General features: G+C 46.7%; 7 non-coding genes across 7 annotated transcripts; 2 read left to right on the top strand and 5 right to left on the bottom strand.

The window, feature by feature from the left end:
- Window positions 1–3,377: 3,377 nt before the first annotated feature.
- Window positions 3,378–3,450, bottom strand: TRNAK-CUU (transfer RNA lysine (anticodon CUU)). The gene has a single exon. It is a non-coding gene; the product is annotated as a tRNA-Lys (tRNA).
- Window positions 3,451–7,483: 4,033 nt separating this feature from the next.
- Window positions 7,484–7,555, top strand: TRNAH-GUG (transfer RNA histidin (anticodon GUG)). Its single transcript has one exon. It is a non-coding gene; the product is annotated as a tRNA-His (tRNA).
- Window positions 7,556–10,157: 2,602 nt separating this feature from the next.
- On the bottom strand, window positions 10,158–10,230 carry TRNAK-CUU (transfer RNA lysine (anticodon CUU)). Its single transcript has one exon. It is a non-coding gene; the product is annotated as a tRNA-Lys (tRNA).
- A 1,006-nt stretch (window positions 10,231–11,236) lies between these two features.
- TRNAK-CUU (transfer RNA lysine (anticodon CUU)) lies at window positions 11,237–11,309 on the bottom strand. Its single transcript has one exon. It is a non-coding gene; the product is annotated as a tRNA-Lys (tRNA).
- A 3,531-nt stretch (window positions 11,310–14,840) lies between these two features.
- TRNAH-GUG (transfer RNA histidin (anticodon GUG)) lies at window positions 14,841–14,912 on the top strand. Its single transcript has one exon. It is a non-coding gene; the product is annotated as a tRNA-His (tRNA).
- A 506-nt stretch (window positions 14,913–15,418) lies between these two features.
- On the bottom strand, window positions 15,419–15,491 carry TRNAK-CUU (transfer RNA lysine (anticodon CUU)). The gene has a single exon. It is a non-coding gene; the product is annotated as a tRNA-Lys (tRNA).
- Window positions 15,492–22,285: 6,794 nt separating this feature from the next.
- TRNAH-GUG (transfer RNA histidin (anticodon GUG)) lies at window positions 22,286–22,357 on the bottom strand. Its single transcript has one exon. It is a non-coding gene; the product is annotated as a tRNA-His (tRNA).
- Between the last annotated feature and the right edge of the window lie 1,139 nt (window positions 22,358–23,496).

The raw sequence follows: 23,496 nt of genomic DNA, 5'->3' as shown, positions 1-23,496 counted from the left end.
ACGACGACACAGACAAAGCTTAAACAATAACTTCCCATTCGGATTCACAGCATGGCGTTGTTGATCACGAGGTCGCAGGTTCCATGCCGAAAGCGGCGCCGGCGCATTTCGATGGGAGTGAAATTCGAAAACCCCTGGATAACGTACATTGGGTGCACGTTAAAGAACCACAGGTGGTAAAAATTTTCTGGAGCCACCACCCATAACCCTAGAGCTGCTTTGCAACTGTAAGTTCCATCAATTGATAACTCAATCAATCTAATTTTTTTAATAATAATAATAATAATATTAAATCAATGTCATTCAATAAATCAATCAATCAAAAGCTTACTTCTCTGAATCGTTCAGAGAGGCCAGCTGAGCTGCAACATTCAAGAAATACAGGCGCAAGATGCCAACGCAGCCATTGCTTTGCTTCGGGGCTTTTATATGGTTCTTCTTTTGTTTTACTGTTTCTTTTTCGGCCTTGCACACCGTTTACGGTGACCCAGTTTTTCTTCCGCCGGTCGCGCTGTTCTGAGATCCGCCTCAGTTTCTTTCTCCCTTGCAACCGTCCCACCGGACAGCCATGATCGTATAGTGGTTAGTACCTTGCGTTGTGGCCGCAATAACCCAGGTTCGAATGCTGGTCACGGCATACTTTTTTTAATTTTTTTTACTAACATTCTTTTGGTATTATGTCCCGAAACAACTTTGCCTGTACTGAGCTCGTGGGCCAGAAGCCTCTATGGACACAATGAGTCGTGGCAGGAAATGACGCATTTCTTATCTTATAGTAAGGTGGCCATGAGGGCTACTTAGTGCTCGCTAATTATAAGGAATATCGCTCAGAAGTAGCACTTCGCACAGCAAAACATAAAAATTTTGGCAAGGCTATTAGTGGGCAGAGGAAGACAACACGCCCGTGTACTTATCCGCCAGCCGTATGTGCGCACCCAATCAACATTCAACGGACGTATCATCAGCATCGAAAGCTGAAAGCCTCGGTGAGATTCACTTAAATTGTGGGAGGACGGCGTGTTTTTTCATTTTGGAATAGAAAACCGCAAGCACTGATGAACGCGTGCTCGCGGTTTACAAGTCTTAAGCGCGTCGTTTTGTTATAGCGATTGTTTCTTACAAAGATGTTGAAAACGAAGAGAACCAAGTTGCCTCCTCTTTGTCAGGCATCCCGCGCACTCTGACGTGCCAGTTTTGCCGAACCAAAAGTGCGATTTTCTATTTCTAAAAGTACGCTTTTGTGAAAAAAAAATATCATTATACCGGTAGCTCTTATTCGACTGTCGTAAAGTTAGAATAGTTCCTAGTTAAGTGAAGAATATGAACACCATACAAAATCCTTAATAACGCACCAAATTGAAATATTACATATATATATATATATATATATATATATATATATATATATATATATATATATATATATATATATATATATATACCAATATGATGAAGCAGGGCACTGATAACGACAAGGCGAAAACACACAAGAAAACACTGCACTCGTGACACTCGAGCTACCATGAGGTTGCCTTCTTGGAAGAAGACTAGGAAAAAAAACACCATGAAATGTGCAACAAAAAATTAGGTTAGGGGTGCAACAAATGCGATAGAATTGCACATCGTGATAGATAGGTGGCGTATATTTGACGCCCGATTATATATATATGCACGGGCAAATAACTGAAAAATGTTTTTTGTCTTGCTTAACTTTGACGTCTGATGGTGCGCAGGTGTATAAATATGAAGAGCGTGTTCTGAAATGAAGTACTTGCGGGTGCAGCGAGTGTCGTGTTTTCTTTTGTGTCTTCGCCTTGTCCTTGTCAGTGCGCTGATTCACCACCAAGGTATGATGAATAATCACCAACTCATCAAACTTTCCACATTCAGATATCACAGTCCTGTAAACAACACCTTTTATTTACATTATTCAAAATGGAGAAATATCATATGTCACCCTATAGCTTACGTTATCTTATTACAGTTCTTACAGGAAAACGCAGCGAAGGCGGGAGATGGAAATTGAAGACGATGACCAAACGACAACAAGGTAAAAGCAGGAGCCAATGTTCCAACAAGTATATCTCTTTTTCAAGGCTCTGAAAAAGGCAAGTCCACTTTTCAAAACGCTGGCACCGGCTCTCACCTTGTTCTTGTTGGACAAACCTTAAGGGAGTTTTAAATAAAGTACTATTCCCGAATTAGTGCCATATTACAGAGTAGCACATAATATTTAAATTTTGTCCGACTGAAATGTTCTCAATGAGTGCACTTTGCAGAATCTTGACAGCGGTTTTATTATTATTATTATTATTATTATTATTATTATTATTATTATTATTATTATTATTATTATTATTATTCAATTGCTGAGTTACAACGTTGAAAACTCGTTGCTTCATCGCATTTCTTTGTGATTTTCAAGACTCATTCTTTTAAGACACATGATGACCTCGATAAAAAAATTTCCTTGGTACCGTCGGTAGATTCTACCTTTACCATTTAAATGTAAAAATGCTCATCAAATTAGGTTCAGTGGATTGCGAGTTGCGAGGTTTCTCCTAACCAATGAAAACCACAATTCTTCAACGCTAGCACGTTCGACTTACTTTCTTTTTCTCTACAATGTCTTACGAGTTTTATGTCGATCGCTTTCGCAGCGTACGCATTTTTATGTGAACAACGGATCGGCAAAGTGTGCTGATTTCCGACTGGAACAGAAAGCGCTCTTTCATTCTCTTCCAATGTTCTGTTTTCTTAGATATGCGTACCCGCTAAACGAGATCGAAATAAACTGCTGCCAACCGGCCCGAGCTTCTACATTTGCACGCCATTTTTTCGACTTTCTTGTACATTAGCGATGTGATTAGCGAGCCATTTATTATGAAATTGTTACCCAACCAAAACTTCGAAGAAATACAGAAATTTTTATCAAAAATGTACATATTACGTGCAATACAGCAAGTGACGTCATAATTTCTAATTTGATGCCTTATAAGTTACACGCAGTTTGGTACCTTTATGGAACAGTCTAAGACCATAGTCTTTGCTGGAAAACAAGAATTAAGAAATTGTACTCGTCTGACAGCAAGACATGCAAACTACATGACAAAATACTAACGCACAGTGCACGTACAGGCCACTTAACACTGGAGAATATCATTTTAATATAACATACCGTATGCAAACATTATGAGTATCATTGACTGCCGCGAGAAGACGTGGCAACGATGAACATAGGAGAGCTTACAGAGAAAAGCTACTGCGAATTTCAGCCGCGCCATACGATAGACAACTGATGCAAACTTCAAAAATTAGTGAGTACCGGCATATCACCACTGTAGAGTTATTGGTCTAAAAAAAAGAAAAAAAATCTACGCCCAACGTGGGGCTCGAACCCACGACCCTGAGATTAAGAGTCTCATGCTCTACCGACTGAGCTAGCCGGGCCTCGTGTGGCGCCGCGCATATGCGGAGATACGTGCTTTCTGTCGCTGCGAGCATTTGCGTTTTTCTCCTCCCCTCACTCTCCTGCCCTCTCCCGATAGTTTCTGGCAGATATGCCTCTGCGCCAAGTAAAGGGGATCGGAATCTCGCTAGCCGCCAGCGCCAAAACAATAAAAAAAAATTTAAAAAATGACGCGTGGGGGTCTCTCACCGCTAGACCAAATGAATGAATGGATGAATCCGAAGGACGGACAAGGCGTCAAGGTGGTGCGCGTTCATGACTGCAACAGCGCCGCTAAAGACGAAGAAAAGGAGGGAGCAACAGAGGGCGTCTTGTGGCATGCCCTCATAGTTGGTATTTTTTTTTTTTGTCATTGCCTTCAGTCGCGTTATTGACCGAATCAATGAATGAATGAATTAGTTAATTAATCAATCAATCAATGCTTTATGCTCGAAACTATGCGGCGAAAGAAATTGTAATACTTGCTCCTGCACACGATGCGGCAGGCACACCGTGTTCCTGCTCATCGATCACCGCTTGGAGGGTGCGCTGACGAACGTTCGCTAGGAAAATTAGACTTAACTTATGAGGTTTTACGTGCCAAAACCACCTTCTGATTATGAGGTACGCCATAGTGGAGGACTCCGGAAATTTCGACCACCTGGGGTTTTTAACGTGCACCTAAATCTAAGCACACGGGTGTTTTCGCATTTCGCCCCCATCGAAATGCGGCCCCCGTGGCGGGGATTCGATCCCGCGACCTCGTGCTCAGCAGCCCAACACCATAGCCACTGAGCAACCACGGGGGGGTAGGGAAATTAGACGGTACTACACCTGCGTTGGCAAAACCCTAGTGTTTGCTGAGGTACTGTATTGCGCCGCCATCTAACAAACGCTGCTGTTGACGCCGAGATTTCGGCGCAGACCCTCGCGTCTTCTTCCAACTCCTACCCCCTCCCCCCTTTGCCTTTCCCCCCTTCTTTTTCTCTCTGTCTCTCCCCATCCGCTACGACGTATTTTTCTTTTTTTTATTTGCATGGTCAGGCGCATAATGTGCCACAGACCCAATGACAAAGCTTGTCTAGGTACTGCTCACAACTGATTATCGCAAGTAATGAAAAGTAAGTAACATGGACAAGCCCGTCCGATAAAGCGCGACAGCTCGATCGAAACCGTTCGTGTTTTGTTAAAGCGGCCTTGAATAAAGACAGAACTTGAGTGGCATGCGGCCTCAAACGACGCTCGAACATGGCGTGGACGCATAGAGAAGCACTACGTGCTACGAGATCCTCCAATAATGACCTGTTATAGTGAAAAAAAGAAAGAACCGGTGAAGTATTCGACTCGTGTATGCTACAACACCCGCCGTGGTTGCTTAGTACTATGGTGTTACGCTGCTACGAACAAGGTCGCACGATTGAATCCCGGCCATGGCGGCCGCATTCCGATGGAGGCGAAATGCGAAAACACCGGTGGGTACTTAAATTTAGTTGCACGTTAACGTAGTACAGGTGGTCTAAATTTCCGTAGTCCCCCACTACGGCGTGCCTCATAATCAGGAAGTGGCTTTGGCACGTAAGACCTCATAATTTAATTTTTAATATATTGTATACTATATAACAAGAGTCGATAACACATAAACTAACTATCACCCGCAAAGCTTGTCTGTCGTTAGTCAGAAAAAACAACGGACTAATCCTGCAATCTCACCTACATACGAACCCGCTTTCGACATATGGCTGCCTTTTATCGTGAAAGCGCGTCGGTCTGCCGAGCGACACATTGCAGCTTGCGCCAGGGACATCCTGGCTCGTGGGTCTACAGGCGTCGCAGCCGCGCCAATAGGAGGCTATCGCCATTTAATGTCAATGGCACACGAAGCGTTACATCATGCGAGCTCACACAAACAATTACGAGCGGCGCTACCTCTTGCCGCCTGGCCGATAGGGGGCCTGACGGGGTGGAGTGTATGGCTCGTAGAGAGTTCACTGAAACACGCGCACCGACAACGGGTGACGGCGAATAGCTCAGCCGATGACGTAACCCTCGAAGACGCGGTGGCGCGGCGTGCGTAACATGGACGTGCTTCTCTTTCCGCCATAGTCGGCAGCAGAGATAAAACCTGATAAAGCAATTACACAGCGCTTCGCGCGACAGCGGTCCGAATGTGCATACCATGTAGAAGGTAGATCGTATGTACAAAAAGAATGGCTACACAGCACAGATGCGCCCATGTTGTTTCCAATGACGATTTCCTGCGCTGCGCCCGTCATTGGTGCCTAAATATTACTGCTGAAGTTTGCAACAACGCAGTGCCTCTACGCGGGCCCACCGTACCTCGTATTCGAGCCTCGGACGGTGGAACGTCGGACGTGAGCTGCCAAGCTCCGGACCTCGCAACCTTTCACCACGAGGCCAAAATAAGCTTCCGTTTCGTAGCAGAAAGGCCGACAAGCGGTTTTGCTTTTCTTTTTCTTTTTCGTCTTCCCAGTTCACTTGCGGTTGATACGAGCTTCGTCTGGAACGCCATTCGAAATTTCCCACCTGTTCTGTGGCCATTGGAGGAATGTATTGCAATGTCAAAGTCCGCAAGTCTGCTTCCAGTTAACAGTGTCAGTAGCCTTGCTTCAACCAGAGCCAAAGGAGAGCGACTCAAAGTTTGTATCCCGCACCGGAGTCATTGGACAATATTGCTTCCACGATAGTGAAAAATGCGCCGACGCTAGATTCTCTCGGCCAAAAGCAACCGCCTATTAATGCATTTATTCGCAAATTACCTCTCTCTCCTTTAAGCGTACTTGGAAGCCAGAAATGGAGTGCGACTGGTTTGCAGAAGAAAAGCGCACGTACCCGATGAGATACCAGGTGCCTGAAAAATTGCATATATATAGACACGTTGTTTTTCGTAGTTTCCTAAAACCTCGTCCTTATTCGGGCACGTCCACTACACTATATAACGATCAGACACATTACCGAGGCCTTAATAACAGACGAACTGACCCAGCAAGGCATACGCTGCAAGACACACCTGCATGATTCCCGCATTTCTTAAACAGTGTTTGTTGTTGTTGTCGTCGTCGTTGTTGTTGTTGTTGTACTTGTTGTTGTTGTTGTTGTTGTTTTCTCTCCTATCACTTCCATCTTATTCCCTAAAAGCGTTGCAAATATCCCATACCTTGTTAAGTTATCAAGTAACTCAACTTGCTGCGCTGACCATTACCAGAATCATATATCACGCCCACCACTTTCATCGGCTTATCGTATTGTGCGCTATTGAAAACGATGACACAGGCAAGGCTTAAACAACAACTTGCCATTCGGGTTTACAGCATGGCGCTGTTGATCACGAGGTCGCGGGCTCGATCCCGACCGCAGCGCCGGCGCATTCCGATGGGGGTGAAATTAGAAAACGGCCGCATCCCGTGCATTGGGTGCACGTTAAAGAACCAGAGGTGGTAAAAATGTTCTGGAACCATCTCCCATAACCCTAGAGTTGCTTTGTAACTGCAAACTCCATCAATTTATCAATCAATCTATTTATTTGTCATTCAATCAATCAATCAAAAGCTTCCTTCTCTGAATCGTGCACAGGCCAGCTGAGCTGCAACATTCAAGAAATACAAGCGCACGATGCCAACACAGCCATTGAGGCTTTTATATGGTTCTTCTTTTGTATTGCTTTTTCTTTTCGATCTTGCACACCGTTCACGGTGACCCAGTTTTTCTTCTGCCGGTCGCGCTCTTCTGGGGTGCGATCTTGTACGTGTTCCAAAATAGAACGGAGGCGGTTCGTTCCACCGAGCCAAATACGATTCGTCAATTTGAACCGTGCCGAACGCCATAACGTCTATTGTGACGTGATATCTGCTGTTAATCATTCCGTGTCGTCTGCTATCGGACGAACGGAACGGAACATACCGCCTATTTCGTGACGTAAAGAACGAACCGCCTCCGTTCTATTTTGGAACGCGTACAAGATCGCACCCCTGAGCTCCGCCCCAGTTTCTTTCTCCCTGCCAACCGTCCCACCGGACAGCCGTGATCGTATAGTGGTTAGTACCTTGCGTTGTGGCCGCAATAACCCAGGTTCGAATCCTGGTCACGGCATTATTTTAAAATTTTTTTTTACAGCATACTTTGGTATTATGTCCCGAAAGAACTTTGCCTGTACTGAGCTCGTGTGCTGGAAGCGTCTATGGACACAATGAGTCGTGGCAGGAAATGTTGCTTTTCTTATTATCTGATAGTAAGGTGGCAATGCAGGCTGCTTAGTGCTCGCTAATTATAAGGAATATCTCTCAGAAGTAAGACTTTGCACAATCCAACAAAAAAGATTGGGAAGGCTTGGGATCGGGCAGAGTAAGACAACACGCCCGTGTACTTATGCGCCAGCCGAAAGTGCGCACCCAATCAACAGCCAACGGACGCATCATCAGCGTCGAAAGCTGAAAGCCTCGGTGAGATTCATTTGATTTGCGGAATGACGACGTGTTTGTTCAGTTTGGCATAGAAAACCGCAAGCGCTGATGAACGCGTGCTCGCGGTTTACAATTCTTGAGCGCGTCGTTGTGTTATAGCGATTGCTTCTTACAAGGATCTTGAAAGCAACGAGAACCAAGTTGCCTTCTCTTCGTCAGGCATCCCGTGCACTGTGACGTGCGAGTTCTTGAGAACCAATGGCGCCATTTTTTACTTATAAAATACCCTTCTATGAAAAAAAATATGGTATTATACCGATGACTCTTACTCGACTGTCGTAAAGCTTCAATATTTCGTAGTTTCGTGAAGAATCACATACCTTGGTGGGAAAGCAGCGCACTGAAAACGACAAGGCGAAAACACACAAGAAAACACTACACTCGCGACACACGAGCCATCGTGAGGTTGTCTTCTTGGAAGAACACGAGAAAAAAGAAAGAGAAAAAAAATGTTCAATAAAAAAATTGCGTTAGGGGTGCAGCGAAGAGGGTAGGATTGCACACCACGATAGATGGGTTGCCTATTTTTGACGTCCCAGTTTGCGCGGGCCAAAGAATTTGAAAATGCCGCTTTGTCTTTCTTATCTTCGACGTCTGATTGTGCGAAGGTATATAAATATGAAGTGCGTGTTCCGAAATGAAGTATTTGCGAGTACAGCCAGTGTCGTGTTTTCTTGTGTGTCTTCACCTTGTCCTTGTCAGTGCACTGCCTCCCCACCAAAGTATGATGATTAATCACAAACTCGCCAAACTTTCCACATTCAGATGTCACAGTCCTGTAAACAACACCTTTTCTTTAGATAATTTAAAATGGAGAAATATCATATGTCACCCTAAAGCTTATGTTATCTTGTTACAATCCTTACGGGAAAACGCGGCGAAGGAGGCAGATGGAAATTGAAGACTATGAGCAAAACTACAACACGGTAAAAGAAGGAGCCAACGTTTCGACAAGTAGATTTGTATTTTTCAAGGCTTTGAAAAAGACAGGTCTACTTGTCGAAACGTTGGCACCGGCTTTTTTGTTCTCGTTTTACAAACCTTACGGAAGTTTTAAAAAAGTACTATGCCCGAATTAGTGCCATATTGGACAGTGGCATATAATCTATAAATTTTTCGCGATTGAAATGTCTCAATAAGTGGACTTTGCAAAATCATGACAGTATTTTTATATTATTATTATTATTATTATTATTATTATTATTATTATTATTATTATTATTATTATTATTATTAATGAGTTGCTGAGTTACAACGTTGTAAACTTGTATCTTCATCGCATTTCTTTCTGATTTTCAAGACTCACTTTTTTTAAGTATACTGTGACCTCGATAAAGAAAATGTACTTCGTACAGTCGGTAGTTTCTACCTTTCCCATTTAAATGTAACAATGCTGATCAAATTAGGTGCAGTGGATTCAGAGTTGCGAGGCTCCTCTTTTACCATGAAAACTAGAATACTTCAATGCAAGCATGTTCGATTTACTTTCTTTTTCTCTCCAATGTTCTACGAGTTTTATGTCGATCGCTTTCACAGCGTACGCATTTTTATGTGAACAACGGATCGGCAGACAGTGCTGATTCCCGACTGGGAAATACAGCGCTCTTTCATTCTCTTCCAATGTTCTGTGTTTTTAGATATGTGTGCCCTCTAAAACAGATCGAAATAAACTGCTGCCAACTGGCCCGAGCTTCTGCATTTGCACGCTATATTTTTCGATTTGAGTTTCTTGCACATTAACGATGTGATGTTTTTTTTTTTTTTTTTTGTTCGATCTGAGCCATTTAATATGAACTTGTTACCCAACCAAAACTTCGGAGAAATACACAAACTCTACAACAATATACATATTACGCGCAATACAGCAAGTCATGTCATAATTTCATATTTGATGGAATAGTCTAGGACTATACAGTCTTTGCCGGAAAACAAGAATTAATCAATTATACTCGTCATGCAAACTACACGACAAAATGCTAACACACAGCGCACGTACAGGACACTTAACATTGCAGAATATCAGTTTAATATAACATACCGTATGCAAACATTAAGAGCGTCATTGACTGCCGCGAGAAGACGTGACAACGATGAACATAGGACAGATTACAGAGAAACGCTGCGGCGAATTGCAGCCGCGCCACACAATAGACAACTGATGCAATCTTCAAAAATTACTGAGTAGCGGCATATCACCGCTGTAGAGTTATGAGTTGGAAAAAAAAATCCTACGCCCAACGTGGGGCTCGAACCCACGACCCTGAGATTAAGAGTCTCATGCTCTACCGACTGAGCTAGCCGGGCCACGTGCGGCGCCTCGCATATGCGGAAATCTGTGCTTTTTGTCACTGCGAGCATTTGCGTCTTTCTCCTCCCCTCACTCTCCTGCCCTCTCCCGAAAGGTTCTCGCAGACATGCCGCTGCGCCAAGTAAAGGGGATCGGAATCTCGCTAGCCGCCAGCGACAAAGAAAAAAAAAGGAGGCGTGCGGGACTGTGAACGCTAGACCAAATGAATGAATGGATGAATCCGAAGGACGGACAAGGGGTCAAGCTGGTGCGCGTTCATGTCTGCATCAATTGATAACACAATCAATCTATTTATTTGTCATTCAATCAATCAATCAAAAGCTCACTTCTCTGAATCGTTCAGAGAGGCCAGCTGAGCTGCAACATTCAAGAAATACAGGCGCACGATGCCAACGCAGCCATTGCTTTGCTTCGGGGCTTTTATATGGTTCTTCTTTTGTTTTGCTGTTTCTTTTTCGGCCTTGCACACCGTTCACGGTGACCCAGTTTTTCTTCCGCCGGTCGCGCTCTTCTGAGATCCGCCTCAGTTTCTTTCTCCCTCGCAACCGTCCCACCGGAAAGCCGTGATCGTATAGTGGTTAGTACCTTGCGTTGTCGCCGCAATAACCCATGTTCGAATCCTGGTCACGGCATAACTTTTTAAATTTTTTTTACTAACATTCTTTTGGTATTATGTCCCGAAACAACTTTGCCTGTACTGAGCTCGTGGGCTAGAAGCCTCTGTGGACACAATGAGTCGTGACAGGAAATGATGCTTTTCTGATCTGATAGTAAGGTGGCCATGCAGGCTACTTAGTGCTCGCTAATTATTAGGAATATCGCTCAGAAGAAGCACTTCGCACAGTAAAACAAAAATTTTGGCAAGGCTATTAGTGGGCAGAGGAAGACAACACGTCCGTGTACTTCTCCGCCAGCCGTATGTGAGCACCCAATCAACAGTCAACGAACGTACCATCAGCGTCGAAAGCTGAAAGCCTCGGTGATCTACCCCCAAAAAATCTACGCCCAACGTGGGGCTCGAACCCACGACCCTGAGATTAAGAGTCTCATGCTCTACCGACTGAGCTAGCCGGGCCATGTGGGGCGCCTCGCATAGGCGGAAATACGTGCTTTCTGTCGCTGCGAGTATTTGCGCCCTTCTGCTCCCCTCCCTCTCCTGCCCTCTCCCGATACGTTTTGGCAGATATGGCGCTGCGCCAAGTAAAGGGGATCGGAATCTCGCTAGCCGCCAGCGCCAACAAAGAAAAAAAAAAGACGCGGGGAGGGGGGGGGGGGTGGGCGGTCTGACCGCTAGACCAAATGAATGAATGGATGTATCCATAGGACGGACAAGGAGTCGAGCTGGTGCGCGTTCATGACTGCAACAGCGCAGCTAAAGACGAAGAAAATGAGGGAGAAACCCACGGCGCCTTGTGGCATCCCCTCATAGTTTTTTTTTGTCGTTGTCTTCAGTCGCGTTGTTGCACCAATGAATGAATGAATGAATGAATGAATCATTCCATCAGTCAATCAATCAATCAATCAAGCAATGCTTTATGCTCGAAACTGTGCGGCGAAAGAAATTGTAATACTTGCTCCTGCACACGATACGGCAGGTACACGTGTTCCTCCTCATCGATCACCGCTTGGTGATCGATGACTAACGTTTGCTAGGAAATTAGACGATACTACACGTGCCTTGGTAAAACCTTCGTGTTTGCTGGGTACTGTACTGCGCCGCCATCTAACAAACGCTGGACGAATGGCAGCTGTTGACGCCAAGATTTCGGCGCAGACCCTCACGTCTTCTTCCAACCCCCCCCCCCCCCCTTTGCCTTTCCTCCCTTCTTTTTCTCTCTGTCTCTCCCCATCCATTCTGACGTCGTTTTCTTTTATTATTTGCATGGTCAGGCGCATAATGTGCCTCACACACAATGACAAACCTGGTGTAGGTACTGCTCACAACTGATTATCGAAAGTAATGAAAAGTAAGTAACATGGACAAGCGCGTCCGATAAAGCGCGACAGTTCGATCAAAACCGTTCGTGTTTTGTTAAAGCGGCCTTGAATAAAGACAGAACTTGAGTGGCATGCGGCCACAGTCGCTCGAACATGGCGTGGACGCATAGAGAAGCACTACGTGCTACGAGATCCTCCAATGATGACCTGTTATATTGCAAAAAGAGAAGAAAGAACTGGCAAAGTATTCGACTCAACACCCGCCGTGTTTGCTTAGTGGCGATGGTGTTGGGCTGCTAAGCACTAGGTCGCGGGATCAAATCGCGGGAACGGCGGCCGCATTTCGATGGGGGCTAAATGCGAGAATACCTGTTTACTTAGATTTGGGTGCCCGTCAAATTACCCCAGGTGTTCTACATTTCCGGAGTCCCAGTCTACGGCGCGCCTCATAATCAGATAGTGGTTTGGGATTGTAAAACCCCATAATTTATTTTTTTAATCTTGTATAAGATATAAAAACGAGTCGATAACATATAATCTATCACCCGCAAAGCTTTTCCGTCGTTAGACAGAAAACAAAGCGCTAACCCTGCAGTTTCTCCTACATAAGAACCCGATTTCGGCATATCGCTGCCTTTTATCGTGAAAGCACATCGGTCTGCAGAGCGACACATTGCAGCTTGCGACATAGACATCCTGGCTTCATGCCCGACCGTCGTCCCAGCCGCGCCAATAGGAGGCTATAGCGCCACTTAACGTCAATGGCTCACGAAGCCTTACATCATGCGAGCACACACAAACGATTACAAGCAGCGATACCTCTAATCGCATGGCCGAGTAGGGGGAGACGGGGTGGAGTGTATGGCTCGTAGAGAGTTCACTCAAACACGTGCACCGACAACGGATGGCAGCGAATAGCTCCGCCGACGCCATATACCCCTCGAAGACGCGGTGGCGCGGCTTGCTTACCATGGACGTGCTTATCTTTTCGCCATAAGCGGCAGCAGAGATAAAGCCTGATAAAGCAATTACACAGCGCTTCGCGCGACAGCGGTCCGAATTTGCATCCCATGTAGAAAGTACACCGTATGTACAAAAGGAATGGCTGCACCGCACAGACGCGCCGATATTGTCTCCTATGACGATTACCTGTGCTGCGCCCGTCGCTGCTGCCTAAATATTATCGCTGAAGTTTGCCACAACGCAGAGCCTCTACACGGGCCCACCGTACCTCGTATTCGAGCCTCGGACGGTGCAGCGTCGGTCGTCAGCTGCCGATTTCGGGACCTCGCAACCTTTGACCACGAGGCCAAAGAAGGCTTCCGTTTCATAGGAGAAAGACGGACAAGAGGTTTTGCTTTTCTTTTTTTCACCTTCACTGTTCACTTCCGCAACTGGCTTGATACGGGCTTCGTCTGCAACGCCATTCGAGATTGCCCAGCTGTTCTTTGGTCGTTGGAGGAAGGTACTGCACAGTCAGAGTCCGCAAGTGTGCTTCTAGTTACCAAAGTCAACAGCCTTGCTTCAACCAGAGCCAAAGGAGAGCGCTTCAAACTTCAAGTCCCGCACCGGAGTCCATCGACAATATTGCCTTCACGAAACTGAAAAACGCGGAACCATTAGATTCTCTGGGCTAAAAGCAACCGCCTAATAATGCATTCGCTCCCGTATTACCTCTCTCCATTAAAAGCCGGAAATGTAGTGCGACTGGTTCGCATAAGAAAAGCGAACACTTCGCGATACCGGGTGCCTCAAAAATTGTATACATAGACACGTTATGTTTAGTCATTTTCTAAAACCGCGTCGTTATTCAGGATCGTCCGCTACACAACATAACTGTCAGACACATTATCGAGGCCTTAATAACAAAGTGACCCAGCAAGGCATACGCTGCAAGAAACACCGGCATGTTTCCCGCATTTCTTAAAGAGCGTTTGTTGTTGTGGTTGTTGTTTGTGCTGTTGTTGTTTTCTATCCTGTCACTTCCATCTTATTCCCTAAAAGCGTTGAAAAAATTTGATATGTTGTCAAGTTTTGAAGTAGCTCAACTTGCTGCGCTGACCATTACCAGAATCAAATTTCGCGCACGCCACGTTCATCGTCTTATTGGGATTGTGCGGCATTGAAAACGACGACACAGGCAAGGCTTAAACAGTAAGCTTGTCATTCGGGGTTATGGCGTGGCGCTGTTGATCACGAGGTCGCGGGTTAGATACCGACCGCGGTGCCGCCACATTTCGATGGGGGTGGAATTCGAAAACGCCCGCATACCGTGCATTGGTTTACCACCTGTGGTTAAAAAACCACAGGTGGTAAGAATTTTCTCGTGCCATCTCCCATAACCCTCGAGTTGCTTCGAAACTGTAAACTCCATCAATTTATCAACCAGTCCATTTATTTATTTATCAATCAATCAATCAAGTAATCAAAAGCTTACTTCTCTGAATCGTTCAGAGACCAGCTAAGCTGCAACATTCAAGAAATGCAAGCGCACGATGCCAACACAGCCATTCCTTTGCTTTGGGCCTTTTATACGGTTCTCCTTTTGTTTAGTTTTTCCTTTTCGACCTCGCACACCGTTCGCGGTGGCCCAGTTTTTTGTCGGCCGGTCGCGCTCTTCTGAGCTCCGCCCCAGTTTCTGTCTCCTTGCAAACCGTCCCCCCGGACAGCCGTGATCGTATAGTGGTTAGTACCTTGCGTTGTGGCCGCAATAACCCAGGTTCGAATCCTGGTCACGGCACAAATTTTTTTTACTAACATTCTTTTGGTATTATGTCCCGAAACAACTTCGCCTGTACTGAGCTATTGCGCTGGAAGCCTCTATAGTAAGGTGGCAATGCAGGCTGCTCACCGCTCGCTAACTATAAGGAATATCCCTCAGAAGTAGCACTTTGCACAATCAAACAAAAAAGATTGGCAAGGCTATTAGCGAGCAGAGTAAGACAACACGCCCGTGAAAATACGCGCCAGCGGTAAGTGCACACCGGTGACCAACAGACAACGGCCGCGTCATCAGCGTCGAAAGCTGAAAGCCTCAGTGAGATTCATTTGATTTGCGGAAGCACAACGTATTTGTTCAGTTTGGAACTGAAATAGAAACCGCAATGGTTGATGAACGCGTGCTCGCGGTTTCCAAGTCTTAAGCGCATCGTTGTGTTATAGCGACTGGTGGAAACTTCTAAAACTTAGTGAGAACCGGCATATCATTGTTGTAGCTATCGGTTTTCAAAAAAAGAAAAAAACCAACGCCCAACGTGGGGCTCGAACCCACGACCCTGAGATTAAGAGTCTCATGCTCTACCGACTGAGCTAGCCGGGCCACGTAGCGCGCCTCACATCTGCGATAATCCATTCTTTCTTTCGCGGCGGGTTTTGCACCTTCTGCCTCCCCTAACTGCCTGCCCTCTCCTGATACACTCTGACAGATGTGTCTCTGCGCCAAGTAAAGGAGTTCGGAATCTCGCTAGCCGCCACTGTCAAAAAAGAAAAAAGAGCACGTGCGAGACTGGACACTAGACCAAATGAATGAATGGATGAATCCAAAGGACGGACAAAGGGTCAAGCTGGTGCGCGTTCACGACTGCAATATGGCGACTAAAGACAAAGAAAAGGAGGGTGCAGCACATGGCGTCATGTGGTATCTCGTCATATCGTTTTTTCGTCAGTGTTTTCAGTCGCATTGTTGCAGCAATGAATGAGTCAATCAATCAATCAATCAATCAATCAATCAATCAATCAATCAATCAATCAATGCGCTATGCTAGCCTGCCTTTCCTTTCTACTATTTCTCTCTCTCTCCACACCTCCTCCAAAGTTTTTTTTCCTTTCTTTTTATTAGCATGATCAAGCACATAACAGCATGCCTCAGACATAATGACAAAACTTGTGGAGGTGCTTCTCACAACTGATTATCGAAAGTAATGAAAAGTAAGTAACATGGACAAGCGCGTCCGATAAAGCGCGACAGCTCGATCAAAACCGTTCGTGTTTTGTTAAAGCGGCCTTGAATAAAGACAGAACTTGAGTGGCATGCGGCCACAGTCGCTCGAACATGGCGTGGACGCATAGAGAAGCACTACGTGCTACGAGATCCTCCAATGATGACCTGTTATATTGCAAAAAGAGAAGAAAGAACTGGTAAAGTACTCGACTCTTCAATACTATAACACCCGCCGTGGTTGCTTACTGTCTATGGTGTTGGGCTGCGAAGCACGAGGTCGCGGGATCCAATCCAGGCCACGGCAGCCGCATTCCGATGGGGGCGAAATTCGAAAACCCCCGTGTACTTACATTTAGGTGCACGTTGAAGAACACCAGCTGGTCAAGACTAATCCGCAGCCACTTTGATAGGCGGCGCCCCTCGTAACCTTCTGGGAAGTTTCGCGACCTTCAACCATCTATTCCAAAAATTAAAACATCACGAATCAATATCATTCAAACTACTCAAGGTGGGCATACTCGCCCTTACGCAAAACAATCGGCATGTCGCTTATTATCGGCAACTGTCGTTGTTGTTTTCTAGTATATAACTAAATGGGTGTAGGAATATTCGAAATTTAGAATACGAGATGAGCAGCCTCTACCACTGGAGAGAGTTCTCTATTCGAATTGGTCGAATATTTGTTGGTGTTCGAATATACGGGACAAGCATTGGAGTCTCGACAGCGGACATCCAACGTAAGCTTTTCGACAGTTCCAAGTAATTCTGTTCCAGGAGAAGTGCGGCTCCTGCGTGGAGGCAGCGTTCATTCCCGAGCGAACGCACGGGGCTCACAGCTTTTGCTCAATTATTTTGCACTTTTCCAACAAGAATGCCTCGCCTTTTGGCAGCCTACCAATCTGTCGCTTCGAGTTAGGCAGCAGAATGCATTATTTTGTCATGCTCGCCTTGCTTGTGTCCCACTAATAAGATCAGCGGAGCGGCGGTTAATATGCTCAGTTCCTTCATCCAACGCAGCGCTCTACCAGCATCTGGTGACGTTTCGTGCCATTTCTTCTTGTACTAGTACCATTATCGTATTCGACCTCGTATTTCAAATAAGGTATTCATGATTTACCAGCTACTAAGTCGAGCACATGCCCAGTGGTAGATGACATTATATGTATGCAATCAAAAATTGTAAATACCCTTTTATTTAACAAGCAGACTCTGCAAAACTTTGTGCCCCTTCGTTTGGAAATGAGAAATAATTCAGTATATATATATATATATATATATATATATATATATATATATATACATATATATATATATATATATATATATATATATATATATATATATATATATTGTCACGTGGTGGTGACGTTGAAGAACACGGTAGCAATACTGTGAACGACAAAGCTAACTTTTACTGGGCGAACCTATGCCCACAAAACAGGCTACACCTATAGCACAACGATCGCGGCGAACACTCTCGGAGATCGTCGAAAACTAATCAGCGGGTCAAGCGCGTCGGCTTTTATACAGCAGTCGTAGAATGTTCCAGACTAATCGTTCGGACCCGCGTGCCTTCCACAAAGTTCTACACCATTCGCGTCACGCGATGAGATCAGATAACACAAGGTTCGGCGACAACATACAGCCGGATAGAAGCATCGATAACTTTCTAGAAACTTCGGATACATGCAGGCGCATCCCCCGCTGTGCGATTACATTTGTTAGGCGGCGAAACATGGTCGCCCGATAAAGATAAGTAAACGTGTCAATATTATTACGATATTATCGGTAGATACCCGAGAGACGAGCCGCCGCGAGAACGACGACGAAGTGGGTCTGTGCCTTTGGCGCGAGAAAATGTCGGCCTGGCGCTCGGGCTCCAGCCCAGTGTAAATTGATTGATTGATTGATTGAAAACTTTATTGTTCCACCGAGCTGGGGTGCCCGCCTCTTAACCTACACGTAGGTAGGGGGGGAGGACGAAGCAGTCCCCGCGCGTTGAGGACGGTGAGTGTTCACGGCCTCAACGGCCAGGCGAATCAGCCCAGTGTAAATAGCTTGTAAATAGCCTCTTCCGTCTGTATCTTTCTACGTGTAACATTCTGGTGGAGGTGAGCGATCCCCCTCCTCGCCACGGAACTCCGGAGTGGTCGGTACATCGAGCTTGTCACCATGCCTCCCGGTGACGAGACCACCTCTGCAACGGCTTCGGCTTGTCCGACTGCTCCAATCATCACGGTTGCCCAACATCGCGACCCTGGTGTGTTCTCCGGCCTGGAGGGACAGGACGTTGACGAATGGATCAAGCTATATGAACATGCCAGCGCTAATAACAGGTGGGACCCAACCATTATGCTCGCCAATGTCATCTTTTATCTTGGCGGCACCCTACGCGTGTAGCACCAGACGCATGACGACGAGATAAGCAGTTGGGACACTTTCAAAGAAAAGCTACGGGAACTGTTCGGCGATCCCATTGGCCGCAAGGTTGCCGCGAGAAAGGCTCTTGCGTCTCGTGTTCAGACATCTACAGAGCCGCACGTTTCATACATCCTCGACGTCTTGGCTCTATGCCGAAAAGCTGACGACGCTATGTCTGAAGCTGATAAAGTATCACATGTCCTAAAAGGCATCGCCGACGACGCTTTCAATTTGCTTGTTTTCGGCAATGTCTCGACAATCGACGCTATCATTAAAGAATGCCGTCGCCTTGAACAAGCTAAGAGCCGCCGTATCACGCACCACATCACGCGGCTACCCAACACTGCTGCTACGTCGACATGTGAGGGTCGACCACGTCAGGCTACCGCCTGTGACGACGTCACCTGTATTGTTCGCCGCGAGCTCGAGGCCACCTGTCCGCCAGCTTTCGCCGCGACGCCTCCCGATCCGTCAGCAACCACGATTGCGATGATTCAGGCCGTAGTCAGACAGGAATTTGAGAACATGGGTCTGAACTCTGTGTGTACAACGTCTCAACCCGACGTTCCCCAGTTGTCTACCGGCCCTCCTCGTCCCCGACAGTCCTTTTCTGCCACATCTCGCCGCCACCCGTCCGAATGGCGTGCCCCTGATGACAGGCCGATTTGCTTCCACTGCTGTCGCATCGGCCACGTCGCTCGTCACTGCCGCAACCGATGGCCACCACCTCCTCAGACATACGCCGCCACTTATTCCCGCACTTTTGGACCTTCTGTTCCCTATGCCACCCGCCATGAACCCACTGTTGCTGATGCCATTGCTCCGAACCTTCGCTGCAGCCGCTCGCCCTCACCTCGACGCCATCAGCTTCGTTCGCCCCAACCCCGCCGCTTCTCTTCGCCGCCTATCGCCTCCCGGGCCCAGCAGGAAAACTAGGCACTGCAGCTCCTGGAGGTGAAGCTGCGTTGTCGACCCTGCCCTCAAATCCTCTGCTCACGTTACCAACGAACCAAAACCTTGTTGACGTTGACGGTTATCCTGTCACTGCACTCATCGATACAGGCGCACATCTTTTATGAGTGCTGCCTTCCGACGACGACTCAAAAACTCCTCACCCCAGCGTCGGCACGCGTCGTCCGCGTTGCGGATGGCGGTACTCTGCCTATTATCGGCATGTGTACGGCACGAGTCAGCACTGCCGGCCGCCACACCCCTGTCCTCTTCACCTTGATTGCTCATTGCCCCCACGACCTAATTCTCGGCCTCGACTTTCCGCGCATTCTGCCCTTATTGACTGCTCTGCCAGTACCCTTCGCCTTGAGTTGCCGATTCTCGCAGAACCTTCTGACGCACCCCAGTGCCGCCTACGCCCCACCGGCTTTATTCGCCTGCCGCCAAAATCAACAGCCTATATTGAACTCTTGTCTTCCCCACCAGTCTCTGATGGCGAGTACATCGTCACTCCTCTGCCCTACATTCCACTACAGTATGACATTACCATGCCTCACAGTATACTTACTATTACTGCAAACCGCACTCGCATACCTATCTTTAACTTTGGATTGGCAAATCAAATTCTACCGCCAACGTTGATTGTCTCGGCGACCATCACATGGCAGAGTTATCAACCGATGCTTCTTGCGAGCTTAGCAGCCCCATCGTGCCAGCCTCGGCCGCCGATCCCAAGATACAGAAAATGGTTGCGACGGACCTGTCTTTTGCGCAGGCTGAAGACCTTTACCAAGTATTATCGTCCTACAGAAATATTTTAGGCTTCGACGATCGCCCTTTAGGCCAGACGCTCGCGGTCAAGCATCGGATTCTTACTGGCGATGCTACTCCTATTCACCGACGACCGTATCGAGTTTCTGCGTCGGAACGCCGAGTAATTCAAAGCGAAGTCAACAAAATGCTAGACAAAACATCATTGAGCCTTCTTCGAATCCCTGGGCGTCACCTGTAGTGTTGATTAAGAAGAAGGATGGCACGTGGCGCTTCTGTGTAGACTACCGCCATCTGAACAACATTACTAAGAAGGACGTCTACCAGCTCCCACGTATAGACGATGCCCTTGACTGCCTCCACGGTTCCAGCTATTTCTCTTCTATCGATCTTCGTTCTGGATACTGGCAGATTGCTGTTGACGATATCGACAGAGAAAAAACCGCGTTCATCACACCTGATGGCCTATATCAATTTAAAGTAATGCCGTTTGGATTATGCAACGCCCCTGCCACCTTTGAGCGTATGATGGACTCCTTGCTCCGTGGTTTCAAATGGTCCACATGTCTCTGCTACCTCGACGACGTCATCGTCTTCTCGCCCACGTTCGACACTCACCTTGAGCGTCTAACAGCTATACTTGATGTATTTCGAAAGGCTAAGCTGCAACTTAACTCGTCCAAATGTCATTTCGGCCACCGCCAAATTACTGTTCTGGGCCACCTTGTTGACGCTTCCGGAGTCCAGCCTGATCCCGACAAAACTCGTGCTGTCCGAGACTTTCCCGTTCCGAAGACAGCCGCAGACGTTCGAAGTTTTGTAGGGCTATGCTCGTACTTTCGCCGTTTTATTCAAGATTTTGCGGTAATTGCTAGACCCCTCACTAATCTTTTGAAGAAAGGCGTACGATTCTCGTGGGGTACTGCAGAAGCCGCCGCCTTCTCTCGTTAATTCCTCTTCTCTCGTCACCACCCATTCTCGCCCACTTCGACCCTGATGCCCCTACAGAATTGCGTACAGATGCCAGTGGTCATGGCGTAGGTGCCGTCTTAGACCAGCGTCAGCATGGCCAGAATCGCGTTACTGCTTATGCAAGCCGCCTCCTCACACCATCGAAGCGCAACTATTCCATTACGGAACCAGAATGCCTTGCTGTAGTCTAGGCGGTTGCGAAGTTCCGTCCTTACCTCTACGGTCGCCCTTTTTCCGTAGTCACTGACCATCATGCTCTCTGCTGGCTCTCATCCCTAAAAGATCCTACAGGCCGGCTTGGTCGATGGGCTTTGAGACTACAAGAATTTTGGTATTCTGTGGTCTACAAGTCTGGCCGCCTGCACCAAGACGCTGACAGCCTGTCGCGTTATCCTGTTGACGACCCTGACTCCTCCAATATTACCAGTGCTGCTTGTGTATTCTCTGTGTCGCAGCTGCTTCATTTCGCCGACGAGCAACGTCGTGACGCCAACATCAGAGGACTCATCGACCGTTTTGAACACTCTCCGGCCGACGCCACTCTACACCTCTTCGTCCTCCGCGACGGTACTCTGTACCATCGTAACCTTCATCCGGACGGCTCTGAGTTCCTACTTGTCATACCTAAACACCTCCGCTCAACCGTTCTAGAAGAGCTCCACGACGCAAACAAAAAATCAATTGCTTAATATCGTAAGAATAAATGGGGAGAAAAAGAAAGGTATTGCCGTGACCAGGATTCAAACCTGGGTTATTGCGGCCACAACGCAAGGTACTAACCACTATACGATCACGGCTGCCCGGCTGGACGGAGCTACACCTTTCCCTGATCGCTGTCATGGAAGCTGCCGATGGGAGCTCAAGGACGATGCCGTGTGGAAGGAAAAAGAAAAAAAAGGGGGGGGGGGGAATACCCTCAGTCTGGGCGTCACAGGAAAAGAACGCGAATGAAACGGCCAGTTATTGGCTGCAAATTCCGCACGCCGTATGCACGCAAACAAAAAATCAATTGCTTAATATCGTAAGACATTAAATAAATGGGGAGAAAAAAAAAGTATTGCCGTGACCAGGATTCGAACCTGGGTTATTGCGGCCACAACGCAAGGTACTAACCACTATACGATCACGGCTGCCCGGCTTTTTTTTTTCTTTATTACCGGTTTGGCACTTCCAAACACAGCACTCATAAATACAGTTTTACAAGTACAATAAAGGACGCGTGAGCCTTTTCATGGCTGGAGTGTGAAGCTAAAATGGCTTCAGAGAAGCCAGCTTATCAAGCACAGGTATCCAATCCGGTGGGTCCCTTTGGATTTTGAGAACATCTCGTGTGTACACACAGTTTTCACTGAAGTTTTGCATGGCCGATCTTGCGTTGACATCGGCATTTCTGACCGTTGACATCGGCATTTCTGACCGCCATCCTCGTTTTCCACACACTATGCAAACACAGTAACATGAACATGTCGCATGGCATTTCATCTGGATCTTCACATGGCAAGAATCGGATACCAAAGGATGTTAGTGGCAAATCTTTCTTAAGTGTCCGCTTAAGGATGTCCCACAGGAAAACAGCATCGTGACAGTCCAAAAAGATGTGTTCTATCGTTTCCTCCTTCCGACATATCAGGCAGTGTAATCCCCATGGGACAAAGATACCTTTGCTTTGAAGCCACGGTTTTACAGCGAGCGTACCCGTGTGCAGTTGGAAAAAGAATGATCTAGATGACGCTCTTACTGGCATTTTTCGAACTCGTTTTAAAACGTCTCGTTCTGGTCCTAGTTGATAGATGGAGCGGTACAACGGTATTGGTAAAAAAAACATCAATTAGATCTTTGTACAATCGTTTACGCGCCTCTGCGCTTAAGTATTCTAAGGAAAACCGTGGCTTCAGTACTTGATATGCGGACACTATTTCGCGCCAGAAACTGCTCAGTGTTCCACGCGTATCTGCATTTGATGACACAAGGTAATCCAGGATATGATTACACAGCCTCATGTGTATAACAGTACGCAAGAAAACATCGCTTTGGTATCTCAGAAAGAAAAACCTTGAAACTATTTGTTTCAAAAATAAATGACACAGACCAAGCCCTCCGTGTCGCACCGAAAGGAGCAAGTTTGACCGACTGGTGCGTTCCCAGGTAGAATTCCATATATAGGTGGCAAACACTCTGTGTAATTTTTGGACACACGTTCTGCTCATACTGAACACTTGAAGTACATAAAACACTTTTGCAACAAAAAACACATTGCAGACTGTGGCGC

Source organism: Dermacentor andersoni, chromosome 3 (genome assembly GCF_023375885.2).
Source record: "Dermacentor andersoni chromosome 3, qqDerAnde1_hic_scaffold, whole genome shotgun sequence".
Classification (NCBI taxonomy): domain Eukaryota; kingdom Metazoa; phylum Arthropoda; class Arachnida; order Ixodida; family Ixodidae; genus Dermacentor; species Dermacentor andersoni.
The sequence above is the reverse complement of the archived record's forward strand: the minus strand, read 5'-3'. Positions and strand labels throughout refer to the sequence as shown.